We start from the raw sequence: 6414 nt of genomic DNA, 5'->3' as shown, positions 1-6414 counted from the left end.
TTGACTGAGAGGATGACTGGAGGACACTTAGTACCGCCTCCCTTTCTGTCTCTCCTCTGCATCTCCCTCCGCCCCTTTTGCTCTAAAGAAGAAGAAAAAATAGGGCATTGGTCAAAGCATCCTGCATCCTTTTCTTTTTAGATGACTGTGTTCTTAGAAAACACTTTAATCATCGAGCACAATTAAATAATTTGTTGGAAAGAAGGAAATGTTTTTAAGGAATGATGCAGACATAAATGGGATGGGAATAAGTTTGGGTGCAGCTCCTGTAATTAATATGCGTACTAAAAACATACTAAAATGCTCTGCTTATTTTATTCCTAGGCAAGTAGAAATACTGGGGGCCATGCATACCTTTTGTCTGCATTTACAGTATAGGCTAGGCTATACATCAAAGCAGCAAGGCAAGTAGGCTACTGACACCTGGTGGGTAATGGACAAAGAGACTACTGTAAATGGACAGTAAATGATTTGTCTGTGAGCTTTATCCGGATATTAAAATAATTGTCCATTCAAAGAAATTGCTCTTATCACACTGGCACGGTGTGGGAAATGCATGATAATAATAATAATAATAATAATAATAATAAATTGAATTTGTATAGCGCTTTTCATGGACTCAAAGTCGCTTGATGATATCACATACTGTTTGACAAAACAGAGGGAGAGTCTCAACAGTGTTGGCTATCATGCAGGATGTAAAGGAAGTACTAAAGGAATCCATTTATGATCATTTATAGGCTAATTTGGGACAAACAACATATTGAGATGACACGGCTGAAACAATTAGTCGATTAATCAATCGACAGAAAATATAGCGACAATTATTTTGATAATCGATTAATCACTTAAGTCATTTTTCAAACAAAAATGCCAAATAATGCTTGTTACAGTTTCAGATTTGTTGCTTTTCTATATAAGATAAGATTAGATAAACTTTATTGTCCCAAAGGAAATTTGTCTTGGGCAAAGAGTGCTGACAACAGCTGCATACAAACACATACATTAAATATCAATTCAGTATATCATTGTAAACTAAATGTTTTGGGGTTTTGGAGTATAGATTGGACATACTAAGACGTTACCTTGAGCTTTAAGAAATTGTAATCATCATTTTTCACTGTTTTCTGACATTGTATGGACCAAACAATTCATCAAGAACATAATAATAAACTGAAAATAATCAGCTAGGTTGACATCACAAAAAAAGGGACTGGATGTTTAGTAGTCTTGCATTGCCAGACCTATCTCCACAGCGCTGCGGAGGAAAGAGATGTTTTGTAACTATTCCAAGATACCAAAATACCATCTAAATAAAAGCCAAGTTGAAATTTGCAAAAATTAAAATAAATGACAGAACTTCATTCAGCAAGAGCATATATATTTTTATATCTGTTCTTTAATGGGGACTTACAGTGATATACATTATACAGCTATTGATCACACATTTGAAAGAAGAAATGCATTAACTTTAGTTTATACCAGCAACCAGCTTTTTTAAACGCATATTTCTTTTAGCTGTATCAATAGCAAGGTATTGACTGGATGATAAGTCCAGACCCACAGTCATTCACATGACACCTAATCAACAATTGATGAATGGCTCTGTTGGTGTGAATTCAGAGCAGAGGCTGTGTGACCAAATAGCCAATTAAAACACAATCACTGATTTGGGAGCTGGGGACCTGGGTCACCTCTCAGGAACAAACAGATCATTGTATGTTACGCTAAAACGTTTAATAAGCACATTTCAGCAGCAGCTCTCTTGGACAAACAGAGGTTCGCATTTGCATTTAGAATAACGGTCACTGTGGTTGGTGCTTCAGCTTGAGGCTACACAGTATGAGATCCTGACTAGACCTGTTGTCTCTTGTTTTCTGCAAAACGTGTTTGACTGGAAGGTTGTACGGTAAGCTCAGTGAGGACAGATCAGGAGGCCACAGCATGAAGAGCAACTTCTTGAATGTATGCCAAAATAGCCTACCAAAAAAAAAAAAAAAATATCAAATTTTTTTATTTTATTTTCTCTTTTTATTGGTCACTAACAATGAAGTCTATCTTAATCTAAACATTAAATATTAGGCTCTGCCTTTAACTCACTGCAAAAATGCTCATTAGATAAGGAGAAGCTTCAAAGTCATATGTTTTAAAAGATCATGTCTGACTATTTATGTCCACCTGTCTCTATAGGTAGAATGCTGGTGGAAACTCTACTACTTTCTATAAAACAAAATGTGTGATGAGTCTACCAAAATGCTTGTTTTTGTAGAAATGACACATTATCACATAGCTTGCAGTCATTCACTTGTTTAATATCTAAACTAATTTACTTTAAAGCCTATAAAAATGTAGTTTCAAACCTTAATGTGAGCCTATGTATTTTTGCTGAACAGAGGCCATTGGCCACAAGTGAGAGGGTTCATGAAGTCAGCAAACTGACTCTGTAATATGCTTTATACAACATTAATTAACATTATCCACCACTTACACTGCTGGTCATACCAGACAAAACCCCTTACTGTATTAAATATAGAACAAATGTGTTTCATTGCTCACAAATTAAACTTTCCATTTGCAGGAAGAAGAATGTATTGTTTCTTCTTTCAAGTTGCAAAATTTCCCTTTAAGTATTTTTCTATATGTTTGGCCCTTTAACCTTCAAAAGCTCAGGTAATCTGCCGACAGTGTGATTTTGTCAAATTTGATTGACAGTGGTTTGGCAACATAAACAAAACAGCCCCACATCTGCCATCACATTTTGATTCAAATGTGGCTAAATGTGGATATCTAGAGATGCAAAAATGGGACAATACTTTTATGCATTGAGTCCCAACCATTTTAAACCAGTGAGAAGAGCAAAAAAATATATTGTGTTAACATAGAACCCTGTTGCTCAGAATAATAAAGCTGATTAAGAAAATAGGTTTTCAGGCCCTTTATAACCAATCATTCCTCTGCACAATTCAATTTCCTGTTCCGAAATCAATGAAGTTTATCTTACGAGGGCAATTTGCTTCAGAATCTACTCAAATCAAATCTTTAAAAAAATCAAATATAGCTCTTTTTTTGTTGCAAGCCACACACATCCCTGCTAACCCTATCACCCCAACACACGATTAAACACTGACGCAGATAATGAAAACCTTTCAGGGCTTGTGTAAAGTGTGTGCTATCCCACACAGCAGCCTGAACACAATTATGTTCAGCTCAATTACTGTGGAGGATTAGGTGGATATTTTGTATAGCTCAGTGTTTTTGTGATCGTGTTTGTGTCTTAGCATAAATTCTTTGTTAGTGTGGGATTCATTAACCTTGGATTGAACAGAGTGCTTCTGCCCTTTTAATCAAAATCTATTATTCATGATGTTTTAAGAAGCTTTGTCACAAAGTGGCATCCACCTCCACCTAATGACTCAGTGATTATACAGACCCACAGCAGCATTCCTCACATACACACTCAGGTATGACAGCAGGCAAAACTACCCAGAGGAAACCCACAACTGCCTCTTTTGGCTCAAACTCCACAGAACCAGCGTACAGAAACACATGGAAACATTTCCTCTACATAGTATTAATCCAGCCCAGGGATAAAAAGTATAAAAAAAAACATAACCACAAATCAATTGCTCTAAAATTCCACAACAGAAAAAATATATAAATTATCTCTCTGAACAACCAAATGACCTTGCAGCTCCTCTCAGATAAAATTATTTAAATTTATAATTTATTTATTTGTCTTTTTTATAAGACTGCATGTTCCTGTTAGTTATTTCACTGGAATTTACAAGTGACCACAAGCATTTAGTTTTGGAGCTGTGCTGGTGGCCTTGAATGCAGGGTGGGCTGACATGTTGTACAGAATTTTTCAAGTTGTTACCATTTCCTCTTTCTTTAAGTAACATATAACCAGCATTGACTTCCCCTAATAATGTTATGACTAATACTACAGGTACAATGTATTTGCTAAGGAGAGTTCAGACCCCAGATGTTCTTGAGTAATTCTCATACAATAGGCCACATGCACAAGTCAAAACCAAACAGTATATCACCGATATTCTGAGTAAAAGCGCATTTTTAACACATTGAGCTTGACCAAGCTTATATGGAGTTGACCAAAACCATTAGGAATCATACTCTCAGTATCATTGTGTTTCATGATAAATTGAATGCTAATGTGGTCATTAGTTGTAGAGATGTATCTTGCTATCTTGAGCAGACAGATCAACATTACAACTTACTGAGACAAGCCAGCTGTAAATTCAATTCTTCATGAAGACAACGGCACAAAAAAATAATTTGACATAGAGCTTTAAAACATGACTCCTGCCTTTAGACTGACTAAATAATTTATAGGTCTGACCTCTGTCTTTGCAGCGGAGGTTACTCTGGCCATCCTCTCTGTCTCTGCTTGTCTCCATCCTGTTCTGCTGCTATGTGAAATCAATGCCTGACATGCCTGAAATTCAAATCATTCAATGATTAAAGCCCCCTGTTGCAGAGGCAAAGCCTAACTGCATAACATTAAAGGGCAATAAATGTTTGTGTGTATGTGTGTGTGTGTGTGTGTGTGTGTGTGTGTGTGTGTGTGTGTGTGTGTGTGTCCCAACCCTCTGCGTCCTGTAAATTCTGATGCATCCCTTAACTTAGAGAGATGTGTTTTTTATCTCAGAGACATAGAGGTACATACCGTTATATCACCATGATAGAAATTCAATTCCCTTTTCTCCCTTCTCAAACACCAAGCTGTGCTTTATCTAGATTGTTTATGAGCAACAGCAGAGTCAGAGGTTCTTAAGATGAGCCTAAATGACTGCTCTGGATTCGAGGCTTGAGACCAAAATGTAATCAGCTTTTTGCAGTCCAGGCCTCAATGCTTTGAATCACTCTATCTGCCCTCTGTCTGAGAGGCTTTAAGATCAACAACACTGCAGGGAGCCAATATTTAGGAATGTAGGGGTCAGAGTTGTAATGAAACAAATTTAAGTTACTCTTAGTCATTGTGAGACAAAAATCAAATAAACACTGATTTTGTTATTAATACTGTGGAGATTCTTCTCCCAGCTGTAATCTTTCTTCATGTTTTAAACATGAGTTGTACACTCTCTGGTACACTTCGGTTTCTGCCAACTACACCTTGTAACTGTTAAAAACCAAATAAATTTGGTTTCTATCATAACCGTTGTTCATATTACTAAGACAATCAATGAAAGAACATGTGTCTTCTCTGTGTCTCTATGTCATGTTTTGTTTGTGATTAAAACATTTCTTTAAGTTCTTTATTAATCATTGAATCTTACTTAGATTTAATTGATTAGTGCTGCATCATGCTTACACTCTCATCTTTGAATCATCATTCTTATCCAGACAGTGTGTCTACACACACAAACACACGCACGCACCCGCACACATACACACACATGCACACGCCCACACACCCACCCACACATACACCCACACACGCACACACACATTACTGTTATGGGAGCCTTTTTACTGCTAAAGCTAACCTGCCACTGAACTAAAAGTGTATGGAGAGCTGATTTTCTTTAATTGTAGTTTACAGCAATCCAGAGTAAAATGTGGAGTGTGTCTGTATGTTCTTCACGTTTTGAAAAGACTCTCTGTTTCAACTGTTATACTGTTATGTGAAATGTTTTTGAAAAAATGGACTCTATGCGCTTCAAACAATCAGTTCATTGAACTGTCAGTACATCAGGCTCCCAGTAAATCAGTGACCTTGCTTGCGGATCAGACAGCGAGTCCAGAAGTTAGCCTAACAGCCAGACAGCCCTCCAGCCAGCCAGTGAGCCAACTCTAACAGTGGGGCTGCTGCAGTTGTTATGGCAACAGATGAGTGTTAACAGCATCTCTAACACTCTCTGGATTACTTTCGCACATGCACACACTTGCACAGGCACAAACACATGTACACACTCCAGTTAATTGCAGGATTTCACACAAACTCCCACCCACTTTCTCATTATTACCAAGGTTTCTATTAGTGTTATCTTGTTTCCATGGCTCCAGGACACATTGAGATCTCATTATTACTATTACCAAGCAGAGCCAAGGACTATTAGTGCACAATGATCATACAAGGATCATAAACAGCTCAGTGGGGGATACTGTGTTGCTTTTCTTGACGATGCTTTCCTTTTCAGAGAATTTTCTCATGTAAATGTTCATCGACAAATAGAGAAATCAATTGGTTATCTGTTGACTGTCTGACAATCTATATATCAATTAATTATTAAACGATCAGACCCTTGAAAGGCAAAATTTCAACAACCAAGACAAACTAAAGAACCCTAAATCTCTCCTGTACGTTAGTGTGTTACCTTGGTCGCTTCAGGATTCAAGAGAGAAGTGCTTTTCTGTTTTGTATGCTGTTGTTTCAGGAGGTAACAACAGGAC

This window comes from Perca flavescens, chromosome 17 (assembly GCF_004354835.1).
Source record: "Perca flavescens isolate YP-PL-M2 chromosome 17, PFLA_1.0, whole genome shotgun sequence".
Lineage (NCBI taxonomy): Eukaryota > Metazoa > Chordata > Actinopteri > Perciformes > Percidae > Perca > Perca flavescens.
Note: the sequence above shows the minus strand (reverse complement) of the source record.